We start from the raw sequence: 26,258 nt of genomic DNA on the forward strand, positions 1-26,258 counted from the left end.
CAACAGGATTTCTATGAATATATAAATTTTTGCAGAACAAGAATTGCTGTTTTGAGTCAGCTGTGATTTGCAAGCACATTTGTTACAAACCTGCTCTCTTCTCCTTGTGTGATTTCTGCATGGCCCAGGAATATTCATACTTGGAGTTGAAGTAACATCACTACCGTATTCAGTCAGCCTATTTTGTCTTCCTAATTCTTAACATCAAGTCTAGGATGCCCAAAAATTCAAACTGTGCTAAAGGTATTCCTGTTTTCTTTGTTCTGGTTGTATTAAGTGTGTATTTAGATTAATTTTCATGGGTAATAGACAACTATAAACTGTCATGCTATCCTCAATATGAAGCTGCCTGATATTAGGAGTAGCAAATAATTTACTCTTTACCATTTTCTTCTGATGTTGTATCACAAGACTATTTTGGAATTGACCAGGCAGAAATAGGATATTTTTTTACGTGGAACACATCTTCTGCTGCATCTCCTGGGATAGAAATGGGTAGGAATGTGATGTCCATAGTCTCACCCCAGGAAGCATGCCAGAAGAAGCAGGGAGGTGGGCAGCACAAGAGGTGGTGGTGGCCAAGGTGGCTGAGGTGGAGGCCTGAGGGACTCAGCAGAAGAGGGTGACCCTCCTATCTCAAGAAGTAAGGAGAGGAGAGTGGGGGGATGAGTCTGTGTGTCTCTGTGAGAGAGGGAGGGGGCCAGGACAAAGGAGCCCTGGAGCAGGCATGTGTTCCACATACCTGAGAAAATCAGATTGTCACTACTTTTTATTGTTCTGAGGCTACTTTTTTAACGTACTATTTTATACATGTCTTTATGCATATGCTTTTAAAGTGTGTATATTCATTGCACATGTAGAGAACACTCTAAAAAAGAGAGCATGGGGGGAATCAACTGCCTAAGGAGGTAGTTAGCTCCCCCTCACTGGCAGTCTTCAAGCAGTAGCTGGAGAGATCCTGGATGCTTCAGGCCTTAGGCTGATCCTGAACTAAACAGAGGTTTTGACTAGATGGCCTGTATGGCCCCTTCCAAATCTGTGATTCTGTGATTCTGTATTAAGGGATCCTTCCCCCCCCCCCCCCCCCCCCCGGTCTACACAGTTTAGACAGATATGAATTCAACCTGATCTAGGTGTTCCTGGCAGAGTGAATGTGATATAGTGGTTAGAATGTTGGATAAGGATCTGGGAAGCCTAGAACTGAATTCCGTATCGGCCATGGTGACCTTAGACCTGTCACTGTCTTACAGAGTTGCTGTTCTAAGGATAAAATGAAGGAAGGGAGAATAATGTAAGTAATTCTAATTAAGGAGAAAAGCAAGACACAAATAAAGTCTTTATGATATGGCCATTATTTTTCAAAAGTCATCAAAAAGAAAAACACCTGGGTTGCAAATATGACAAATTATTGAGCCCAATTGAGCTCAATAATTTGCCTGCTTTACCATTTTTTTTTACAGATACCCTGTTTTGATCTGTTCTCCAATTGCGTGATAATTGTCAAGCAATGACTTAGCACTAAATATGTATGCAATTTGAGGAAGTTTTATAAGGAACTGTTACCAACAAGGTGGTTGGGAAAAGGGTACATATTTTGCCTTTTCCTTTACTGCCCTCTTCCCCCTCCTTCAGGATTTAAATATTCTGCTGCAAGTATCTCATTTGTTTGCCCCCGAGTGATATTTTCATTTGACTTTTGAGATGCCTCCATGAAAAAATACAATGTTTGATATATGAGGGTGTTGGTGACAGAATGCGCTAAGAAAATAAATGTGGAAGGTCTCCTGAGGCAAATAAATCCTATGAGTTTTACTGTATGTGTAAAGCATCTTGCCTAATGTGCCAACAACTCCTTCCAAAAGTTTATTTGGGGGGGGGGGGGAGTGATGGAGAAGTTGTTTAAGTGTAGAAAGCATCATGACTCAGAGTCCTGACTTTTAAACAGTATTGAACAGAAATACAAAACAGTACTCTCCCTGAGGGTTAACTGTAGCTACCAGGAGCTATGATAGGCAATGGGTCTGAAGGAAGAAAAATAGAGATGTAGAGGGCTACCGTTATATTTGCCTTCATACCTGCTTATTTCTACTCCTGAAGCTTCTGTTAAGCTTGTGAACTGTGAAAGGAGATCTTTGGCTTAAACCTCTCTGAGTAAACAGGATCTAATTGTAAATGGGAGGAAGTTGGGGATGCTCAGTTATCCCAGTGGGCCAAGGGGAGCCATGGGTTTGCTGAGTGACTTGAGTCACTCTGGAACCTAAAAGGGTGTCATAATCCATGGAACTTTTCATTTAGCAATCCCAGATAATTAAGAGGACGAGAGTGCAATCCAATCTAGTTCTTCTGATTCTAAAAGTCTGTTTTAAATTGGCATAGAACAAGGACTAATACAGCCATCTATATTTCCTTTATGTTATACATGACAATATGGGATATGTGCTGCTGAAGGCCTAGGGAATTATCACTAGGGAAGGAAAAGGAGAATATGAAAAGATGGTAGTCAGGACCAGGCATTTTGAAGCTATAGATTTTAAACTTAAAAGAACAAAGAGAAAACTGAGCTCTACACAAAGAGGAATTCCAAACTAACTCCATTGCCAAATAAATGTAGGAGCATGCTTTCTTTGGAGAAGGGCTTCTCAGGTGACCTGGATCTAGGCAGAAGGATATCTGGCTGCTTCTTATTCATCCTCCAATTGTCCTAATGATGATAGGTAGAAATCCTTTTCATCATGTTGTAGGCTAACCCCTGCTTGTGTGTTGGTTATTTGAGAGTTCATATATAATTATATGCAAGACCCCTTGAAAACCACTCTTTTTTGTGGGTGGGGGGGCCTTAAAATGTTTGAGAGTCTAAAGAAGAAAGTGCACAGAAATTGCTGTGCCTTAGATCCCCCCCCCCCCCATTAGAAGACAATAGACAAATTTCACTTAATGATTTTGGAGTGATGTGATTGAATCCTGCCAAGGAATTGGAAAGTCTTTGGTGGTGAGAAACAAAACAGGTCTTTTAAAAAATCCTTTAAAGATTTGTGTTTCATGTCTGCAAGGCTAGGCAGATTGGGGATGAAAACAAGGAAGGACTTTGGAGTTTGAGTTTGTTCCAAACTTTTTTATTCAACAGGGATTCAAATCTTAATAGAGAAACATTTAGCCACAGGGCTTTTCTATCCTAGAAGTAGTCATGTATAACAACAGTGACATTAAGGATAAACTCTGTGTTCCTCTCATCCTAAACCTAAAAATCTCACTACTCAATATGTGATGTGGTGTTTATTTTACTTGGTCATTTACCTTTGTAGAACACCTTTAATTACACCCAGATACTTTGTGATGTGTTGTGATATACAATGTAGCAGATAAGTTTAGTGAAGAGGGTAAATTGTTTCTTATAGACCAATTATCCATAGCAGGGCCACACCAGGCTGCTGTCAGAGCACTGAGGCAGAGCAGCATGTTCCGCCAATTATGGGGGACATAGTAAAGTGCCACTAAGCTGATGCACCACTTTCTGCATCCCCATGGGGTACACATTTTGGTGACGGACCAGTTCCATGCTAAAATGCATCCCCCCGGGAAATGCTGCCACAGTAGAATGGTTCTGCTGTGGAGATGGGGGTTCATTTTTCAGGAAGGCAGGATTACAGGAGATCATGTTCCCACCTTCCTGCAAATGAGAGCACAAAGCCTCAGTCTATCCCGTGGCACCGTGCAATGCTGTGGAGCCAAGTGGGACTGATCTGGCCCCACTCCAGCCACCATAGCACAGGGAAGAGCTGGGTCCAGCCTAACCTTTGAGGGCAGCCATTGTGCTGCCCTATCTGGCAGCACCCAGAGGCAGCCTAGGGGAATATATCCTTGGCTGGGAAGCCAAGCCGGAACCTTGCAATAAAAAACAAATTAAAATGAAATCAGTCGTGATCGCATAAGGAGGCACCAGACAGTGTGTAATGTTTTTTTTTTTTTCTATCAGACCTATTAGATATTCTGGCTGCTGTTACTTTGTATCTTCACTGAGCTCATAGCAGAGGCAGATAAAATAATTCCCTGTCCCTTTGTGAAAATAATGTAGAACAAAGCCACCAAACTCCAGCTGTTAATCTTCCAAAGGAAGCCGAGCCATTTCTTACATGGATTTTATTTTAAGGTCTGTTCCCCAGCCTGCCTGATATTCTTTCAGTTTTCTTCTTCACTGGTTTGGTGGTTGCTTCCTTGGTTCTTCTTGTTTACTTAGGCTGCTGTCCTAAAAATAGTTCTCTTGGAGTAATCTCCATTAAATAAAGTTGAACTTATGTTTCTTGTTTGGAAAACTTTAGAACCAGGCTACTCATTCTTTCAGTCATCTCCTGACCCTGTCTATAGAGTATAACTATATATATACCTGCCATTTTGGTTATAGACATTTTGTAGGGGAAAATTATTTTAACAGGCTTTGTAACTTCAGCAGAAATACAGACATATGGACTTTCTACTTTTAAAAATATCAACTTAAAGTCTTGAACACAGTCAGGAAACAACATTTATTTCAGGGCCTCCCTCACCATGTCTAGATCTAACCCAGAAAACACTTGGCCAACTTCATGACCCTCCAGAATGATTGTGGTGTCTGGACCTCTTTCCTTCTGTATCTTTTTCTGTTGACTATAGATAGCTACAAGTGTACATTAAGGTTGAGGTAGAGTAGGAGTATACTTTCTGGTTGGATCTGATATGGCTTTTCCATTTTAGGTAATAAACCCATTGAGCTTTTGTTGTTGTTGTGTTTGTGTGCCATTTTAACCTTCTCCAACAATGCTTAGTCAACATTTTTTTCCAATGGTTTGTATAAGAAAAATAAGGTGGACTAAAACTGATGACAATGACTTTTTATGAAAACAGAAAGAAAGAGTGACTCACATTGATGACGTGGCGGGGCCGCCAAGGAAAGGTGCGACGGCCCTGGGAGCGTGTGTGCCAAAAGTGGGCCAGAGGGTGGGCCGGAGGGTGCCTTTACAAGGCACCATGTGCATCCGCCCTGACCTCTCCGCCCTCAGGACAGCTCCCCACCCACCCTCCCATTGTGTTCGTTTTTGGTGATGTTTATGTTGGAAGTTGATCATTTTACTATACAAACCTTTGTCACAGTCACGGATTAGGGAGCACAAGGAGGAGCCCGTTTGGCAGGGAGCCAATATGTTTCCTGGACTCCCTGAGGTGTTGGGGGTCTCATTAAGGGACCGGCTGGTAAGAGGACAGTTGATCCTGCCAAGGGCTCAAAAGCCAAGCAACTGAGGGAGCCAAATGAGATGGGCGTCTGTTGGATCCTTGTAAGGTTGCTTCCCATGTGGTAAGCCCCAGAGGCAAGGGACCGGCCTTCCTGGCTGGGAAAAGGCAGGCTCAGGGCACCTCTGGGCTCCGAGTTGTGTGCAGCCAGACGGCTGTGGGGTGCAGGCCTCCTCCCAGGTGCCCCAGATTGGGCCAACCCTCTGTTATGGGTTGGACAGAATAAAAAGGCTGTGGCCATGTTAATGCCATTCCAGTGAGTCCCGCCTTATTTAGCACTAGTGCCAGCCTGCAAATCAAATGAAAATAACAAGATCAGTTCATGCAAAGATATCATTGCCTGATTATATCCCCATATCCAGTCACTAAACCTATGGTAACTATGTCTTATTTCAACACATGTTGTACAAAGATGTTCTTGATTAAACAAACTGCACAAAGTTGGAAAATCATTGTTGTAATATGTCTGATTTGTTGTAATAGTCTGCCATGAATTATTTGTTGAGAGAGAGAGAGCAAGGAGAGACCAAGAACTAACATTGCTTGAAGAAGAGCTGAGTTTCAAAAGGCCTGATTCCAATGCCACAGAAATCAATTCCACTGACTTTTATAATCATTAACCACTCCTTTAGTTTCCAAAATCTTTCCTTGTTATCCCAAACATTGATTTTTTTTAAGGGAGCTAAATAGATTATGGAAAAGCCTGTGGCCACAAGATAGAGAGGCTCATAAGGTCAGTGATTTCCTTTCAGCACTTTATTACACTATAGTCCAGTATTGGGGGTCTGGCACCAGGTTCTATTCAGGCTTCCAGTTGGATCAATACATAGAGTATGCACTGGTGTTTACATGCCAGTGTGGAATTGGTTTATTAAGCATAATGACTCAATGGCAAACAATGAAGTGCATAGAGTGTTGTTGTATTACCTCACCTACAAACATTAAGGGTCCCACTGGTAGCTTCAATATTGGACAGAAAAAGGAAGTTGTATCCTGCCAGGGATGAGGGAGGAGTTTGGGTTGGTTCTAGATGCATTACTGGGTACAGAATCTGTTAGACTTTGTCTTTTAGCAAGAGTCAGCCACTGACTGTCAGTTAAAGGGTTAACTATTTGTTTACACTTGTTGCTAGTGTGGACAGGCAGAGTGGGTCATGTGGTCTGTTCAGATATACAAATTTGTTTAGGACCATTGCCTCATTTTGACCATTTAGTCAAGGCTATGGTATTCCCAGTTGCAATGTATGGCTGCGAAAGTTGGACCATAAGGAAGGCCGAGCGTCAAAGAATTGAGGCTTTTGAACTCTGGTGCTGGAGAAGACTCTTGGGAGTCCCTTGGACTGCAAGGCGAACGAACCAGTCGGTCCTAGAGGAGATCAGCCCTGACTGCTCTTTAGAAGGCCAGATCCTGAAGATGAAACTCAAATACTTTGGCCACCTCATGAGAAGGAATCACTCCATGGAGAAGAGCCTAATGCTGGGAGCGATCGAGGGCAAAAGAAGAAGGGGACGACAGAGAATGAGGTGGCAGGATGGAGTCACTGAAGCAGTAGATGCAAACTTAAATGGACTCCGGGGAATGGTAGAGGACAGGAAGGCCTGGAGGATCATTGTCCATGGGGTTGCGATGGGTCGGACACGACTTCGCACCTAACAACAACATTGCCTCATGCTTGTCCGCAACTTTAGCAGGAAGAGTTTTCCTTCTCCCTTTGTTTTAAGAAGATATCTGCTTTAGGCAGAGGGAGATCCATCTTGAATCTTCACCATGTAACAGCTATCGTGTAGAGCTCGTGAATGAGCTAAGGAAGCTATGTATTTTTCTTGTTTTATCTTCCAGCTTCCCCTATCCTGTTGGCTAGTAAAATTGTATTTTTATATACATTATAACTGCCTTGTCTGGTCTTATCATGTATATACTAACTCTGCTACTTTTATACAATATAAACCCTCAAGGTACACCAGCAGAATCAAGGGCTTTAGTTCTAAGTGTCTCCTGACCTCCTGAGGGAATAGCTTCTGCCTCTGAAGAGGTAGTAAAAAATTAAGATTTTTCTTTTCAAAAGAATCATCATCATTATGAAATCTCACAGACAGGTATATAACTAACAGAAAGTGTTCTGCAATTCAAGATTAAATTTACACATTTGGTTCACCCAAGAGTAAAAAATACCTTACCAGTATTTTTAAGTTGAATACAGATTCAAGAATCTCTTTTGCCTCTGCACAGAGCTTTTATTCCAATCCCAAGTCGATTCAGTCCCTGTCATCTCCACTGAATGCAATTTCCATTTTGATTTTGTCTAATTTAAATTGTCCCTCTGCAACAAACATGATTGAGCCAGAGTGACCCTACCTTTTTCCTGCAATATCCTAGAGTGGATATAACCCTCAATATTTGAAAAATTAGCCTGAGAAAGCATACAGAGCTCTGCCTGGGCTTGTGCACAGGTTGCACCCACAGTGAGAGCCGTCTCTGCTTTGCCTAAGTGCAGCCTGAACTAAGGAGCTGAGTGGCAGCACCTGTTAGCTCAGTTGCTGTCTGTTAAGTCAGCCCCAGCTGGGCCCCAGCTGGCTTCATACCTTGCTCTGAGTATAGCACTTCAACAGCCTGATGTTAAATCACTCCTTCTGCGTTCTGTCCTGTGCTCTGGTGAGGAGTCTGAACTGAGAAAGGATGTTGTTTCTGGCTGAGGTGATGCTGGTGCAGAGGGCATGGTGTCTCCCTGGCAAGGACCTGGCTGTGTGTCCCAGGGCTTTTCTCATTCAGCAGCATCCTGTTGCTTTGCCCCAGCTCCTCCTCATCTTTGTGCTCCGAGGGCTCTACAGTTGTGATATCAAGGATGTTATGCTCCAGATATGTATTTGTTTGTAATTAGAAGTCCTGAAGAAACCTTGTGCCTTTGTGTTAATTGTCTAAAGGCAATTGCCTCCATTTAATTTTGTTCACAATATCTTTTTAACTCTTTGGTAATGCATCTCCGTATTTTTCTTAACAAGGATATGTTTGATGTTGTTAGCTTCCAAAGTTCTAAATTATCTGTAGTTTTCTTCAAACCCTAGTGATTTGATTATTATGTTGTTGTTTGGCATCTTGATTTCTTCTTGTTCATTGATCTTGCCTGTATTCAGTGCTAATGCTGCATACTTGTCAAGGACAAATTCTTTTGCTATATCTTTGCTGAATGCTCAAACTGTCTTAAGAAGAAAAAGAGTTGTTCTTTTTATACCCCCATTTTAATTATCCAAGGAGCTACAAAGCAACTTACAAAAGCCTTTCCCTTCCTCTCCCCACCACAGACAGCCTGTGGGATGTGTGGGGCTGAGAGAACTCTAACAGAACTGTTATGTGAGAACAGCCCTAATAGAACTGTGATTTAATAGAGACTTAGTCTTTGCTGGTGATTTTTGATATGCGTTCAAGTCATTTGCATACAATAAGTATGAAATCTGTGGACCTGTCTTTGAAAATCCTAGGCTTTCACTATTGAGTATTATTGTGAGTAGTATTAGGGCAATGACAAAGAGCAGACAGTGAGTCTCCTTGGAAAACTCCTAATTTGATATTAATTCTTTCAATTTCTTCAATCACTATCTACCTGGTGTACCATTTACTCACAGCAGTTTTGATAAACATTATTGCAGTTTTGCTGATGTCTACTATTTCTAATGTTTTCAAGATGCCTTATTATAATCAATCTAGTATTAGCCAGAATAGATTATGGGCTAAATTAGAGGTAGCCTCAGTAGATCACAGATTATTCATTCTTATCCATATGCTGCATGAAAACAGTTTCCTGTCTGTGGAGAGTGAAGTAAGTGTCAAGAGGGTAGTGAAGCAAGGCTGTATTCTGGCCTCTCAGCTATTTAACAGTGTTAATTCAATGGTGCAAACTCTGTTAAATCCATTGTTTCACCTGTCAAATTTAGCAAACAGACTGGTACCTGCCTCACTATACAAAGATGACACAGCCATTTTAACCTATTCTGAAGTAGGCCTTAAAAGAGCTCTTCAGACTCTTGCTGCATACTGCAAAGAACAGCAGTAAATTTCCAAAAGACTAGGATTCTAGTCTTTCCCAGGAGATACGATAAACATAGATAGCAAATTGATGGACATAACACATAACATTTGAACCTTTTCAAATATCAGATGTACCCTTTTAATCAACAGATTAATGGAGGGCTCAGATGAACATGTTCACCAAGAGTGCCCAGCTATTCTGAGATTTTTCTTCTCAAAAGTGAGCTCACATATATACCTTATATAATTAAAGTTTCCAAAGGTAATGTGACACCTCATCTTCAATGTGTCTCAGAAATATGTTTGTACAGAGACTTTCATCTCTTTGAAACTCATTTGTCTTTTAAGAAACATTAGAAATGTAAAATGCACAAATCATTTTCAGGAGGTGCCATGGGATCAATATTACAACTTAACAAGGCAAATGGTAACCTTATATCTCACAGTATTCCTTCCTTACCAATGCAAAATGTGGATTCGGTGGTCAGGATTCCTTCTCTGTTATCTACACTCAAATTCAAGCTGCACAGGCATGAAAAAGCTAGCTGAATCTAGGCCTTCTCAATCTTCAGTGCACAATATCCTTGAATAATTATGCAAATGAGTGTTTTTGTGCTCCTTTCTCTTCTCAAAACAATATGAACATTTGATCTCTCATGTCTTGTTTGATGTCTTATCTATCTTGTCTGAAAGGAAAAATACATGTTCTGCCCCTGCACCAGAACACATCTCTCCTCAAAGAGGGAATGTTTATCTTCTATCTCTTACAGATCAGACCCAGAAGTTCATATGTTTTCTCTATTATTGCTTTTTAAAACATCCAAAACAGATCTAAGCATGACAAATGGGGCTGGCTGAATTAACAGTGCATTCCTAAGCAAAGACAGACCAATTCAAGGCCAATGGTCTCAGAAGGGTACTTGAAAATGTCCAAAATGAAAGGTAGCCATACTGTATGTCCTTTCCATTAGTGTCTAAGCCTCCACATCCTGGACATAACTACATATTATTCTCAGATGTGTCAGCAGGTGTGTTCGTTGCTCTCCACCTTCACTTGCAAATTGACCTTGTATAGTAAAACAACTGACCTTTGTTACTATTCAGGGTTTTCAAAGATTCTTTCCAGTAGACCATCAAAAAATTTTGTGTGCAGGGGGAGAAATATAATTTTGCTTGGTTTTATAAATTCCAGTTTCAGAATTGCTTCCCCTGTTAAACTGATTTGTGATTCCAATCACTGTTCAGAGCATACAGAGTTGTTACTAAATAGATAGGAAATTTATTGACTGAATAATCACCACCTTTCAGTGTCATTGTAATCACCTTAGTTGTGGCTGATAGTTCCAGGGGGAGAGAATGTCTCCCCCCCCCCAAAAAAAAAAAGGTCCACCCCAGGCAATTTATCTTGTTTTTCTACAAGACTGAGGAGGTCCCTAGCCATATTGTACAGAAGGTTGTCATGTTTTCAATACATGAAATTTATGGTCCATGTAACACGCGCTGGTGCAAAGATAAATGAGTATAACTATGTCACAGAACAGACACATTTTAAATGCATTGTATTACCATAGTAACAATATGGTAAAGTTGAAGAAGAAGGAATACAGTAGACCAGACAGCATTGCAGTAACATGAATGATCAGAACATAGTCTGTAATGATAATGTTTTAGAGTGGGGTTTCACAAATTCAGTGCTGGAATCTGAGATTCCATATCTCAGTACATATTATAGCTAAAAATGCTGGTAAAGTTTGCAAGAAATACAGTTTGAACTGACCATGATTGAATTGTTTGTTTGTAAATGAGTAGATTCCTTAATTGATCACTTTGTTGTTTTGTTTGACGTTTGACTCAGATAATGTGTCAAATTGGTATGCCCCTACACAGTTTGCAACATTCAGTTTAGAACACAACAGTTCACTGCCTTGGCCATTGAAAATGAGCAAGTTAAAACACCATTAGGGACAAAATAAGCACTACATAATTGTAAGCAGCTAACTGTGGCATTTAAATATTTTGTTTGCATATAGAATTTGGGAAATAGATGACGTTTGGGGGAAGCAATATGATCATATGCACAGGCTTCTAAAAACATGACTGAACAGATGGGCAATGTTTCAGAATAAGTAAATGGTTTGCCCAGTGTTCGGTTTTGCTAATCATAACTTGTATATGGACTGACAGTGAGGGATTGAACAACCCTAACTACAGCCCAGAAACATTATTTTCTTTGGATATACATCAAAATATAGAATAAATCAAAAATGTCATAAATGGTATCACTGCATTGCTAAGAAGTGACCTATGACAATGTAAACAATTGTTCTTCATTTTTATTTTTGTTAAGTATCATACTGAAATGTAAAATTTCAGATAAACAAATACAGTAAGAATAAGGAAGAAATCAAAACATTTATGCTTAGCAGTACTATATTTTAGAATACTTGTGCTACAATTCACTTACTTAAATAGAAGTACATTGGGAAAATCTCTGATAGCTGTATAGCATCTAATCTGAGTTTTGTTCTCTTTTCCTCTTACTCAGATCTACTGAGCTGGCTCAAGCTAAAGGACCAGAGCTAAAGAGCTTTTGGTTCTTTGCTTATAACCTTGAATGAGCCAGCACAGAAGATCCAAGTCTGGCCCAAGATGTAACTTGTTATCATGGCCATTATCATTGTTAGTTGGTTGGTTTAAAATATATTTTGTTCTATTATAAGCTAATTTAGGTCTCCACTGGGGAGAAAAGCTGAATATAAATACTGCAATTAATAAACAACAATAGGGAAGGGATTATGTGGTTCGAACATATAGCAAAGATGTCAGTCACCTCACCTCCAAAGAGCCACAAAGAACAAAACTTCCAAAAATCTTAGCAGCTGGGCAGGTTCACATGGATACAACTGGCCCTGGACTGTAAAGGTTAAGAATAACACTTTGAGTGATACTTGGCCATGCATTGGTAGCCAGCTAGTATAAAGCACGGCCATGAATGACCGTGGCCGCCAATTGACACTGCAGAAGGTGGGCTCAGTGGGACACTGCTGCACAGCAAAGGTTGCAGTGGGCATGCCTGGAGGTGCACACAGTGGTTGCAGTAGGGGCAGGCCCAGGGTGCCTATTTAAGGCACCACAGCTGGGCTTGGCATCTCCGCCACCAGAAGCCATCTGAACAGCTTCCCATCTGTCCTAAGTTTGGATGGTTTAAAGTTTTATTGCATGTTTTCATCACAGTGCTTTAAAAGGGGGCACGAGATAAGAGCTTGTTGTTTCAGGACTTCAGTTAGCATACTGGAGCCCTGAGTGTGTATATGGGGGTCTCCGTAAGAGACCGGCTTAAGAAGGAGAGCGGCACACCTGGCTGGCTGGACCAGGGGTTCTGAACCAGGTGGCTGGGTGGTTGAATGAGGCGAGTGCCTGTCAGCCATCCACTGAGCTGCTTCCCTGAGGGTAGGTCTCTGGGGGGGCAAGGAATCCGCCATCCTAGCTAGGACAGAAGTGGGTCAAAGGGGCCCCCAGAGCCATGACATGAGCAGCCGGATGGTGGGCTCTTCTTCTTGCGGCAGGCCCACCCTCTAGCTGGAGGTTGGTGTATTAAGAATAAAAGCTGTGGCCTTACTACTGCCAATACAAGTCCCAACTTGTTGCCCACATGTCTTCCTGCCAGTCAGATCTTTTAATATTGGCAAGATGTTGTCTCTCCTCTCCATGCTAGTCAGTGATCCTGCTGATGCATTCCGAACCTGTTTCTGAACAATCTCCACAGAAACCCTTGCAGACAATGCATTATGATGAACCAGGAGTACAGGGTGTCTATAAGGAAAAGGCACCTAACTTGACGCCTGTGTTGATTTCTGTAGCATCAGGTTTGGATTTTAGAATGTGCCTGGATGGCTGAGATCTTGAGCCAAATACAAACACAGTATGCACATTGCAGAAGAGAAACAAGGAAAGCATAGCTCAACTTTCCAGGCTACTCTTGAACTGTAATTTAATTTGGTTGGAAGCACTCGGTACTTACACTTTTCAGAAGGTTGTTCAACAAGGATGTTCCATGCTGCTTAGCACCCAAATATTGCTATAACTGAATGTAGTCCTTTGCAAAATTGTAAAAATGTGCAGGTCTTAATTGCAGAATTAGGTGACCAGTTTAAGTAATAATATATCACCTAAACTAATGAAAAGACATTCTCATTAAATAATGAACCCCATCACAGATTTAATTGTCCCAGAGCAAGGCAATTGGTGCTTCATACAGACAAGGTCAATTACCTTATACAAGAGAGCCAGTTTGAAGTGTATTATGAATAATTCACAGACCCAGAAATTAGCTTTAAAAAAATGTCCCAGATATAACATGGTGAAAACATTCATATTCATTCTTCATACATTTAAGATAATAGCCAAAGGACAATTATGCTTCTTTAACTGCAGCAGTAGTCGGGTGACAAAAAAATGACATTTGTACATTAAAAGCTATATTAAAATGTTTGACACCCTGGTGTACTGATTTTTAAGCAAAAAGACAACAGGCTGGCTTTTTTTCTCCATCCAGCCATTGTCGTCTTGTTCTGCTTTAAATCAGACATGAGATGATAGCTATATGTTCTTCTTTAAAAGGGAACAAAGAATGAATGTCAGTCAGTACAATATCATGGACAGGAAATAAATGCATCCATCTAGCCTATTTGGCACCTGGGGCAGGAGGGGGCAAGGCTTAGTGATATGAGAGCCACTTGATGGGTTGCCACTGTTCATATGAGTTCCCACAAATACTCACCACGAAGAACTTGCATCTCTGGAGATGTTCTATCTCAGCCCAGCCCTACCTTCCCCTATCGCTTACCAGAGAGTTTCTACTTGTACTTCTCAGCTCTGGAGCTCTGCCTTCATTTGGGAAGCTCTCAAGAGAAGGGCAGAATCTCTGAGCTCGATGTGCCCACCCCTTTGGCAGGCCTGCTTGCAATACCCTAGATATGCCACTGAATGTATATTTTTAAATCATCATTATCCTAAATCTAGAGTTTACTCATTATGTGACACCCTCTTCCCCAGCTGGCCTACTGCAAGTGTTTTGGGATTAAATTTCAAAGTTCTTGAGAAACTATGATGAGCCCAGATGTAAAGCAGTCCACAAAGATGTTGAATGTAGATTGACTAGAAGCTAGAATTTAAGTGGGGGGAAATATAACTAGGTGTTTTATAATTCAACAGCCTATGGAACAATCAGTTGATTTCAAAGTAATGTTTTGTTTAATCAGACTGTAACCCATGCAGTGGGAATCTTTATATTTTTACAGGTAGTTCATTTGGAAAGAGATGAAAAGAAAGTTGACACTGGAGTAGAAAGCGAAAAGAAGTTATTGATCTCAATGCATGGGTGATAGATTGGCAAGGGATTGTACATGTGAAGACTGTAGTCATCAATATCCATTACCTAAAGTAGCAGTGAATGTTTGAATGCTGATCCTGCACTGAGCAAGGGGGTGTTCTAGATGACCTGTATGGACACTTCCAACTCTATGATTATATGATAAGGACTCTAGAGACAATGAGCTTGTCTGCCTACTTACCGGATGCAAGCCATCTCTGTAAATTCAACAAGTCTTTTGTGATGTACTGGCTCAGAAGTGCTGTACAAGCAGGGTTATTTCTTCACAGAAACAGAGTTCCTTGAGTGACAGGTTGCTCCAGGCAATGTGATTGACTAGCATCAACTGAGCAGAGAAAATGTTGAGAGTTGCACGCTGAGGAGAAAGTCAGTCAGTTTTCTGCTTTGATTGAATTCAGATAGTAGATGCTTTGACTAAAGAGAGTGTGGTTTCAACCTTAGCTGAGAGCAGTTTAACACAGAGAACTGGGGGAAAGTGACAAGGAAGTTTGGGAAGTAGACAGAGACTCCCATTTGGGCAAGAGAAAGGGGCTAGATCTAGAGAGAAGAAGAAAATCCCATACCCGGTTAAACAGGGAAATAGCTCTGAACAGTACAGTTATCTTGTGTGATTAAAAACTGTCTTTAGAGTTCTTAAGAGTTAGTTAAAATCCCAAAGAGGAGTACTGGTGTTTTAAGTGAAGGGTTTCAATACTGGAAAGAGTGCACCAGTCTTCTGAAAACCAAAAGTGTTAGAAATTACTTTAAAGAATTGAACTGAAATGTTTATGGAAAAACATTAGAACAAAAGTATCTCAACATAATTAAGTCACTGTAAAAAGCATAAGAACTAAAGTCTGTGCTTGTACTGGTTTCATTTCAGAAATTTCAACACCTGATTTCTCTTAACATTTTCCCTCTATGTTCAATAAAATATTTTGTTATTTTTGAATTTTAAAATGTCTTGTGTACCACTTAAGTTGTTTAAATTAAAGTGGCATCCTGATCCTTCTCTCAGGTTCCTGGGTTGAGCCAACTGCCAAAATATCATCCGGTCAAAGGGTGGGACAGCCAGAATTCTTCAGCAAAGATCAGTTTTGACAGGCAAAGGCAAAGACAGGGAAATTGTTGCCTCTTAGGGAGGGAAGTGAAGAGGGTCATTATTTAACTATCCTATAAAATGCAAAGGCATGAAGAAGGAAAAGGTTTGTAGTGTTCTGAAATCACAATCAATGGACATGTCAAAGATTGTGAATTGTATATACAGTTCTTCTTACTATAAATCAATATTAATATAATTTTGGTATAGAGACCTCCCTGAGAACATGTAACATATAAGAAACAGATATATTAGACTCACCAATCATTTTTTCACATTAACAATTCAAAATCCAAGTTATAATGTATTTTCACAATTCTGAAAATAAACTGTTAAATACACTTTCTTAACAATACCAGAAAGCAAATTGCCATGTTTACATTTATCTTCTATGTTGTTATCAATAGTTTCCACCTTCTTAAGGGACTGTTGTATTATGAGTAGCATGAGGTCAAAGGAACATTTATTGATTATGGCAATGCACTTTTTACCAAATTCAGTGTTAGAACTGAATAAAGAGGGCACTTTTTGCATTTGCAACCCACATGGAATGCCTGTTGTACAGTTCTTGTGGAATGCATATTGCTTTAAACTAATTTGATAATGATGCGGCATGCAACTGAACCTTTATTTTATGTTTCTCAATATTAAGTAATTGTGTCCAATCTACATTGCCATTGCTGGCATGTAAATTTAAAGTAGACTGCCCCTTAAGGAAACATAATCTATTGACAACAACATAAAAAGGTACTTTTTAGCCTGGATTTTGAATTGTCAATGTGAAAAAAAAAAGATCAGGGAGTCTAATATTTATTTCTTGCGTTCTATGTGTTCTTAGTGAGGTCAGTATAATATACAGAGGAAGGTCTATTTGATCAAATTGTTTATAGTTGAAATTTGAAAATCTTTTATCAAAATAAATCCAAGAAGATACAAAGAAACAATATTTTTGGAATTCAATTCAGTTCCTCATTGTACTCAGCCATGCACAGCTGAAAACCTTACGCTTCTTCCAAAGCATTTCTTAGACCACTGGACCTTCTCTCAACAATTCACATCATCCCATGCTGCTGAAGGGGGCAGGAATGACTGGGAAAGATTTTTTTGAGCAAACAAGAGGCTTCATGCATTAGTTGTTTTTCTTCCCACTTTATAACCTGCTACCCCAAGTGCAAAATAAATGTATTTATAGATGCATAAATTGTTACCCATTCATTTATATAAACATTTTGTTCTGTATTCACAGCAGATTTTCGGAGTGGGTATACAGTTAAATATAGTAAGAATCTGTTTAGCAGGGGGGGAAACAGTCAATTAAAAATAGTGGTATACACAAATAAAAAATAAATTTTAAAAGCAGTAGGAACATGTAAAATACTATCACAGTAAAACTGTTAATGTTTTCTTTCTTTCTTTCTTTCTTTCTTTCTTTCTTTCTTTCTTTCTTTCTTTCTTTCTTTCTTTCTTTCTTTCTTTCTTTCTAGTTGCTTTAGTCTGGTCTAGAAAGGATTAAAGTTTGATGTCAGACAGTTACAAGGAAGGCTTTTGTGATTCCAAGGGACTCCCCTTTGGAATGTCTGGCACCAAGGCTGACTACCTTTCTGAGCCAGGCTACAATTGCCTCATCTCTGAGAACAAGGTACTCAGGAATACAATTTTGAGTTCTAAAAAGTAATGCCTGAAACAGCCCTCAGAGACTCTGCAGCTGATGTCCTCATTTGTACGCATGAATGTGAACAGATGTTTACATGAGAGTGTTAAGTGGACCAGCTGTTTGAAAGTCACTGATGTATTTTGTTTAAATGCAAAGCGGTGTGCTTAAGGACACTTATTTCTCCTGTCAGAGTAGTTTCAAGAATGTAGGAACTGTCTACCTGTGTGTCTCCTGTTGCTGACTTTCTGCTGATTTTCTCATATAGCAGCAACCTACCTATGCCAGTGGAAACTGTAATCTAAGGGAGGGGGAATACCATGCCATGGGGAATACCATATCATCATGCAATCGTATGGAAGATATTGTTCTTTACAACAGTTGGTATGTGAATGGCTAGTCTTTCTAACTAATATAAAACACATTTTGCCTCTATGGCCAACATCTGTCTGTCATTGTCAAAAGTTGTTCCAAGCCATACAGCTGTTTTGACCATTAAGGTATGCCTAAAGGTAAAGGTATCCCCTGTGCAAGCACTGGGTCTGACCCTTGGGGTGACGCCCTCCAGCGTTTTCATGGCAGACTCAATACGGGGTGGTTTGCCAGTGCCTTCCCCAGTCATTACCGTTTACCCCCCAGCAAGCTGGGTACTCATTTTACCACCTCGGAAGGATGGAAGGCTGAGTCAACCTTGAGCCGGCTGCTGGGATTGAACTCCCAGCCTCATGGGCAGAGTTTTCAGACTGCATGTCTGCTGCCTTACCACTCTGCACCACAAGAGGCTCTAAGGTATGCCTACTGAAAAGGAAATTAGGTTAATGTTTAAAACATTCAGAAGACTAGGTTGCATGTGGCTGTCCATTGTTGGATCCATGCCTGCAAATGAAATGTCATAGGAAAGTAATCATATGGATAAGCCCAGATAACATCATCCAGCACCCCACACCATACAGTGGCCAGCCAGTTGCCCTGGAAGGCTAACAAACATGACATAGATATCCTTAGTTAACTACTTCACCTGCCACCATGCTTAATAGTTATTGATAGACCTACCCTCCCTCAATATGTCCAAATTCTTTTAAAATAAATCTATTTTAGTGGATCTGGATATATAGAACATTAGAATGGCCTGTTTTAAAGTTGGTGAGAAGCATCTCAAAATATAATCAGCAGAATTAACAGCTATAAAAATCGTTATTCACAAGGTAAGGAAAAAAACACTTCAAAGGTGATTAAAACGTTCCATAAAGACGATGGGTTATTGTCATACTGACCTTTCAAATTGGTCAGGATGTATTGCTGGGAGTCTTTGGGACACTGTAGTCAATGAATTTCTCATTTCTATTATCTTGGCCTTTTTTTTTTAACTCTAACATGCTGGCTCTTAGCCAGTTCATTTCATGGTGCTGCTGATACATATTCTCTGCCATGGCTGCATTTTTTTGGAAACTGCACAATCTCGCAACTCTGGGATGACAAATGACATCCCTGCTGCTTTGACCAACAGAGACATAATTGTAGGTTGCAAATGGGACAGCTGAGCCAAGGCAGTTCAGTCATTTGTATATGCCCTTAAATTGTAATTCACTACATTTGTTTATTGCAACATGGTTTCCCCATTCCACTACTTAGAACATTAACTACTGACATTAATTGTAACTTTTCTAGTGCTGGAATTACTCACAGGTTGACAGCTGTGTTGAATCAGCAATTATTTATTTACAGTTGCTCTTGAACATATTTTAACACATTATGCCATAAAGAAGCTTAATGAGGGGTATTAACACTTCTGGTGACTCACCAAGTGTGGAATGCTTTTGCTTTGTTAGGGCTCAGGGAAGGGTAAATAGATTTCTTCTCCTTTGATAGTGTTGGCCTTTTATTTGGGGTGGTTTATTGTTTGAGACTTAGCTGGTGGGCACCAAATCCATGCTGATGTATTTTGCTTTGCTTCAAAAGGACAATGACAATGAAAGTACCTTAAGTATGTTCCATATGAACAGATTTCATGGGTTGAGGTAGAGTATGTGGGAAGGAAGACTTCAGCTTAGCACCTCTTGAGTACTGATCAAGCAGAAAACAGAGGCAATGCTGTCTTCTTTAAACTTCTGAAAAGTAGCCAAAACAAGGACTTGGAAAGGGTTTCCACTTTAACACGCTCGGAAAGTGAATGGGTAGGGTTAGGACTTTCGGTACTTAGCCTTATGAGGAGTGATTTAGCACTCTCTGCCTAAAGTGCAATTCTGCTATGGTTTGGAGAATACTGAACACTGCTGTGGCAACTGCCGGTCTCATACTGAGAATCACATAAGGAGAGAATTGTCAGGAGAGATGAGCACTTTCCGTCTATTTGCTGACTACTCTTCCCAGGCAAGAAAATGAATTTGTACAGAAATATAGATCCCCATATTATACCTGTTAGGGCTTCCATATGTCTTCTGTGTAGGTAACTGGACAATTGTTTTGCAATCCTCACACATATTTTAATAGCTACTTAAAAAATAACTAGTGTGCAAAGTTCCTATGTGCACTAATTGCTTGGGGGAATGGAATTATTTGCAACTGTCAGTTTCAGAGTGTTGTTTGGTCCTAATCATGTGCCAAAGTATTGATGCTTATCCATTCATGATCAGAAAGAGCTTACCCATAAAATAAAATATTTTCTCAACTGAGCATTCAGATCTATTGTTTCTCTTCTTGTCATTGGGCAGGGCACTGCTCTGAGCATTTAGTGCTTCTAATTGGGTATGAAATATTATTATTGTTGTTGTTGTTGTTGTTGTTGTTGTTGTTGTTGTTATTATTATTCCAAATTGATTGTGCCTTAGAAAATGGATTTGACTTCTGGTGTTTTGTTTTTGATGTGGAACACGTCTTCTGGCTTGCTTCCTGGGATGGAAATGGGAACTGATATGATGGCCATAGTCCTGCCCCAGAGAGTCAGCCAGAAGAGGCTGGACCAGCTGTGGGGCAATGTGGGAGGTTGCCAGTCAGTGCTGTGACTGCCCAAGGCCTCAGGACACACGTGGAGCAAGGGAGGCAGCTGAGCCAGAGCTGTACCACCCTGCCCAAGGCCTGGGAATGGGCGTGAAGTGCAGGAGGTAGCCCAACCAGTGCATTTGCCACCTGAGCCCTCGGAATGCATGTGGAGCAAATACCAAAATAAATATAGTAAGAAAAGGTTCAAAATGGGCAAAAACAGTTCTGTACAGTTCCATGGAATGTCTATATGAGAATGAGTGAAGACTGGATTTAACTCCTATTTAGCCTTGAGATTGTTATTTGTGGGATGATTGAAAATTCTAAGTAGACCAAATGATTCAGAGGTACCACTGGATATAGGTATGCTTGTTTCAGCAGAGATAAAGGATCCTTGCATTTCACTTTTATTCATTAGTCATGGCAAGCTCTTAAATATAGAATTTGACTGTGGTATGTAACATAGTGGCACAGTATTATTTCTCCCATTGTGCTAATCAAGCTGTTTTTATGTTTTGTTTTGCTTTTTCTCAAGACTGATATATCTGATGATGTCTTTAAAATGACAACAGTCTACTGTTTATTAGGGCTTTCCCCTCCTTTTCTATAACTTTTGAAAAAAATGTATATGATAAAGCAGAACTGTGACAGAATGTAGGGTGGATCCCTATTAGATGCTAAGGACAAAGTTGCTGTTTGCATTTTTCTTTAAAAAGAAAGTAAGTTAAGTCTCCATCATATTAAACTGCCTTTAAACCACACACACTACATTTTTGCAAGTTATGGTTGTTAGTGTACTGGCTGGAATTGGGCAAGTAAAATGGTCTTTTCCTTCTCTGTAACCATAATGGAAGCACAGCTCCCAGCTGCCGCTGGTGAATTAGCTCAGCATTTCATTTTCTGCAGTGGCTAGCCAGATAGTTTTGAGAAATCAACAAGCATCACACAAAGGGTACAGCTGCTAGCCTATGAACCCCAAAGAAGGTTCAACATACACAGCCTTTCATATAGAACATACATTCCAGCTTTTGAGCAACTTCTCCTTCCCCATTATTTCCTCTAATCTCCCCTGGGATTCTCACTCAATCCAGTGACCATCATAACATCTTGTATTTGATTGACATGTATAAGCAGTGAAGAAAAAACACCATGTATGATATGAAAGATACTGTTTCTGGTGTCATATCTTGATTTTCAAGATACAAAAGAAAACAACAGAAAGGACAGGGGCATCCATTATAGAGGGCTGGCCTCTGACCCACTTATAGAGGCTTCACAGCCCGACACACATGTTGGGAAAAACTTCTGTAGGTCATGAATATAGAAAGATGACAGGAGGAAGAGTAGCTGGGAAACTCTATAAGCATTTGAGACAAGAAAGGCTTACAGGAAGTTGCCAGTAAATGTTTTTGAGAAGGCAGATGACCAATAAGAGCATTCTACCAAAAAAGATTTCCCTCAGCAACAATCATCACTTTAGAATGTGCAGGTTCTATCTTCTATTGTTTTCAGGCTCAAAATATTTTGTGTGTTCATTTCTTGCATTTGAAGTACTCTTTGATGACATCTTTGGCCTTGGATTCTTTGCCAAAGTCTTTTACAACCACACAACTGCAGCTCATAACTTTGCAAAGTTTTCCTTCTCTATTGATCTTGCAGAGATCTACCCACTCACCCAGTTCTTTGTTGTCATCAGCCGTTATGAGGTTGACTTGGTGTTCAGCACAATGTGCTAAACAAAGCTTGACCTACATGGGTTTCTTACAGTTGGATGCAAGCACACAAAGGTGGGCTTGGCATTTGTCTAAGGCTTTGGCAGCATCACAAATTCCATGGGCTAAACCATCATGGATAAGTGCAGTCTTAAGCACTTCTTGAAGGATGGTATTAATTGTCCATTACACCTATAGCAGCAATGCCTTCCTCGGCCATGGTTGATGATAATGCTCCACCCGGGGTGGCTAAAAGCTTCTATGACACAAAGCTGGAAAGGAGAAGATTCATCTTCTCTGTGTATTACCTTCCTGATGAAAGATTTTAAATAGTTAGGCTATGCATTTTTATGTTTGACCCCCCCCCCAATTTAACTACAAGATAATCATACAGGATAATCAAAAGGCCAACATTAAACGTCTTGTTGCTTTGAGGAAATTCTTTAGACAACCAAATCCAGCTTGTTTTTTGCAACTGCTAAGTTACAAATTTTTGCTAGATCATTTGTTATTGCAACCTGTGCTGAAATAAACCAGTCTTCTATAAACTCGTAGGTCACTGTTTTTAATGGTGTAGGGCAAAGGTAATCAACCAGTGGTCCTCCAGATATCCATGGACTACAATTCCCACGAGCCCCTGCCAGCATTTCATCAAATGGGAGCCACAAGGCAGAAGGCACATTCACAGGGCATTTTCCCCATCTGCAGGTTGGTGTTGTGGCAGATCATATGAGAAGACAGTCTCACAGCTATGGAGGTCCAAGCCCATGAACCATTATGTGAATGCCAATACTAGAAATTGGACCCTGTAACTGATGGCAGCCAGTGGAGTGACTGTTGGTTGGGAATAATATGCACCCTCAATCTAGTTGCTAATAATAACCAAGCTGAAGCATTCTGCATCAACTGGAGTTTCCAAATTGATTTTGAGGGGGACCAATGCATTATAGTAGACTAGTCTTGATGTCACCATGGCATAGATCAAGGTGACCAGATCAGCCTTCTTAAGGTAAAGGGCAATTTTGCAGTGACATTGAGTTACTTCTCCAGCAATGATGTTGAGGCCAGTACAATCCCATTACTCTTAACTGAGTCAGCTGAAGCTCATCAGAAGTGGGACTATAATGTCCTTCAAGACTTTCCCAACCCGCATTACTGCTAGGCATGAACACAGAAAAAAAAATCCAGACGGTTTTCAAATGATCCTTCAGTAGGATGGAATCCATCAACTTGACTTGGCCAAATCCAAAAGGATCTGAATTATTTCTGTAAACCCACTTCCTAGCCTGTTGAGAGTGTCTCCAGTGCACGAGAAAGGGAGGAGGTATTTCATACATTTTACTGCATAAGAAATATAGACACAGAGGAGTTCCCAAATCTGCCCAGAGAACAATAGGATTGCATAGTGTTAAATACCCTGTTCTTGGAGGCTGGGAAAGATAATGCCGTTGCAGGATGAGCTAATACCCTAGGGTCTCTACCTCCCCACTTCATCTCCCAGGAACACCCCACAGTCATTATACCCGCCATCCAGAACTGCTGACAGGTCCAAAAAGCTGCTTGCATGCTCCCCCCCCCACCTCCAATTATTTACATAAGCAGTAGTGATACACTCTTCTTCCATTTCATAAACTTTGGTTTTGTGATAGAGTTTATTACAAACTACATTCCAGAGAGGCTGTTTTCTCTGCCTGGTAAGAACCAAAGACTTGAACCAGGGCAGACCAGTAAGTAGAATTATAGCCAATCCCTAATATAACTGTATGATCAATCAGAAGGTTGCAATCATTTTCTATACCACCATGCCATCATCGTCACATCATTCATTTTTTTTTTTTTTTTTTGATAGTTGTCAGCTGTGTTTTTATTTTATTTTATTTTTTTTTTATAATGATTTTTTTTATTTTCATAAAGATAGAAATATAGTCATCATTTGAGAATATACGACCCCACATTGACTCCACAGTGATATAAACTTTTGCCCAAAACTCTAAGAGCCATGAGTCTAAGAGCCATCCACATTTCCACTACATTAAAAAAAAAAAAAAAGCCTGTTTAGATATACAAAAGAAAAGTTATTATTAATCAACTTACTTGAGAGATCGTAGACCTCACATTAACTGCTTGATACAATCTGAGAGCTATCCTAGCAGATATTTCTAGGTTTGAGTTAGATGCTTAACATTAAACATTTCTTATAGCACAGTATTAGTTTTGGCCCTGTATCAATACCCTGATAAAGGGAGAGGAAAGTAGGGCTTTGCCTTAAAGATGTACAAAGAAAAAAAATTACAAAAGGATTTCATAATTTCTCCTTATCCTTAATACAGATACATCTACAAACCATTTATACTTGGCCCATTCTAAGAGCCATCCTGACAGGTATAAGTTGAGAGCTTTGCATTTTCTACAGATCAATATGAGCTTTGGCCCTATAACAATACACCAATAAAAAAAATAATAAGAGGGGAAAGCCCCATTTTATATTTCCAACGCTAACGATTATATTACCTATATGCCTACTAAGAAAAAGAAACAAGAGAGAAAAAAGGCACTGCTTCCCCTTTTTCATAAAAATAGCAATATAGGATACAGTATATGTTGTTAATACAGAGAATAATAAGATTTCCAGGTTTAGATTAAATGCTTAACATTAAACATAGAACAATATAAGCTTTCAGTCTTCTATAGCTTCTCCTTATCCTTGGTTCTAATACATCTACAAAACAATTTTTGCTTGACCCATTCTAAGAACCATCCTCAGTGTAGGCTTTAGTCCTAGGACAATTCACTAATAGAAGAAAGAAAAAATAAGGGGGGAGAACCCCATTTTACATTTTCAGCACTAATGATTATATTACCTATATGCCTATAAAAGAAAAGAGACAAAAAAAAAAACAAGAGCGAAAGAGACACTGCTTCCCCTTTTTCATAAAAATGGAAATATAGAATACGGTATAACATTAAACATAAAACAATATGAGCTTTCGGTCTTCTTAAGGGGGTCTCATCTCGAGGCTTGCTACATCTTGTCGTTCCCGTAAAATTATATTCTGTCCCATTGGCCTTTGGCGTAGAAAGTGCAGTTGTACTCTTTCCCGCAAAATATGCATCGATAAATCTTGAGGCCGTTGCACCTCCTGGACTCCAGTATCAATACAATTTTTTCCCCAGAGAGATCCTTTAAATCGGTTACTTTCACTGCAGATCCATATTTCTTTTGATTGATTTTTGTACACTCTTGCTTTGAGATGGCTGTATGTCTTTTTAAAAAGGGTGTCCTTATCTGGGCTGCAGAACTCCGGCATCCCATTTTCCGTCTCCAGAATTTCAGATTTCTCTTCTACTGTTGGTTTTCCACCTTGTTTAGAGCTGTCATCAGCCACTGTTATTGATCCATTATTCCTGTTAAAGACGTCTTCCTTGGCATCTTGGATCTCCTTGAAGATATGAATTTCAGATTTCTCTTCTGCTGTTGGTTTTCCACCTTGTTTAAAGCTGTCATCAGTCACTGTTATTGATCCATCATTCCTATTGAAGACTTCTTCCTTGCCATCTTGGATCTCCTTGGAGATATTTTTGATCAATCCATCTAAGAATACTTTGTAATCTTGGGTTTGTATCTCTATTAGATGAGCCAATCTTTTTAACATAGACATGATTTTGACTTTAAAAAAACCCGGCCCCAAACAATTTTACAAGTGGCCAGTAGAGGTCCTCTGTTTTATCCTCTAATGTTCCGGCACAGGCATGTGACGTATTGAAGCCGGTTAAGGCAGGGATTCTCGTACTGGCACAAAGTTCTCGTGAGATTTTCACATTCACTGCTCTTATCTCTATCTCCGAAAACCAAAACAATTACAATAAGAGCTTTTGCCAATTAATTCGAGTTGATTTGAATCCTTCTTCTGCTTAGTTAGGAGAATTAGCCTGCCTCTTAACGAGGTGGCTTCAGGCAGAGCAGAGTAAGAGGAGGGGGGAAACAAAGGGCTTTGATGCAGGAAGAGAGACGGAGAAAAAAAAAGCGAGAGATACTTGCAGTAAATGATGTTTTGGAACTCAGCCGAAGTCCTCCCCTCAGTTCAAAGCGTTCATTTGTGGTAAATCATCATGTAGGGTTGAAGCAGATACTTTAAGATTAAAGAAAGAAAAGAAAGTCCG

At 40.0% G+C, this 26,258-nt stretch overlaps 1 protein-coding gene and 1 pseudogene across 1 annotated transcript in view; one reads left to right on the forward strand and one right to left on the reverse strand.

Moving 5' to 3' along the window:
- Positions 1–26,258, forward strand: part of CNTNAP5 (contactin associated protein family member 5) — a 463,918-nt gene that overhangs the window by 346,545 nt on the left and 91,115 nt on the right. The window lies entirely within an intron of this gene.
- Positions 21,918–22,607, reverse strand: LOC143829518 (small ribosomal subunit protein eS12 pseudogene; annotated as a pseudogene).

Source organism: Paroedura picta, chromosome 2 (assembly GCF_049243985.1).
Source record: "Paroedura picta isolate Pp20150507F chromosome 2, Ppicta_v3.0, whole genome shotgun sequence".
NCBI lineage: Eukaryota > Metazoa > Chordata > Lepidosauria > Squamata > Gekkonidae > Paroedura > Paroedura picta.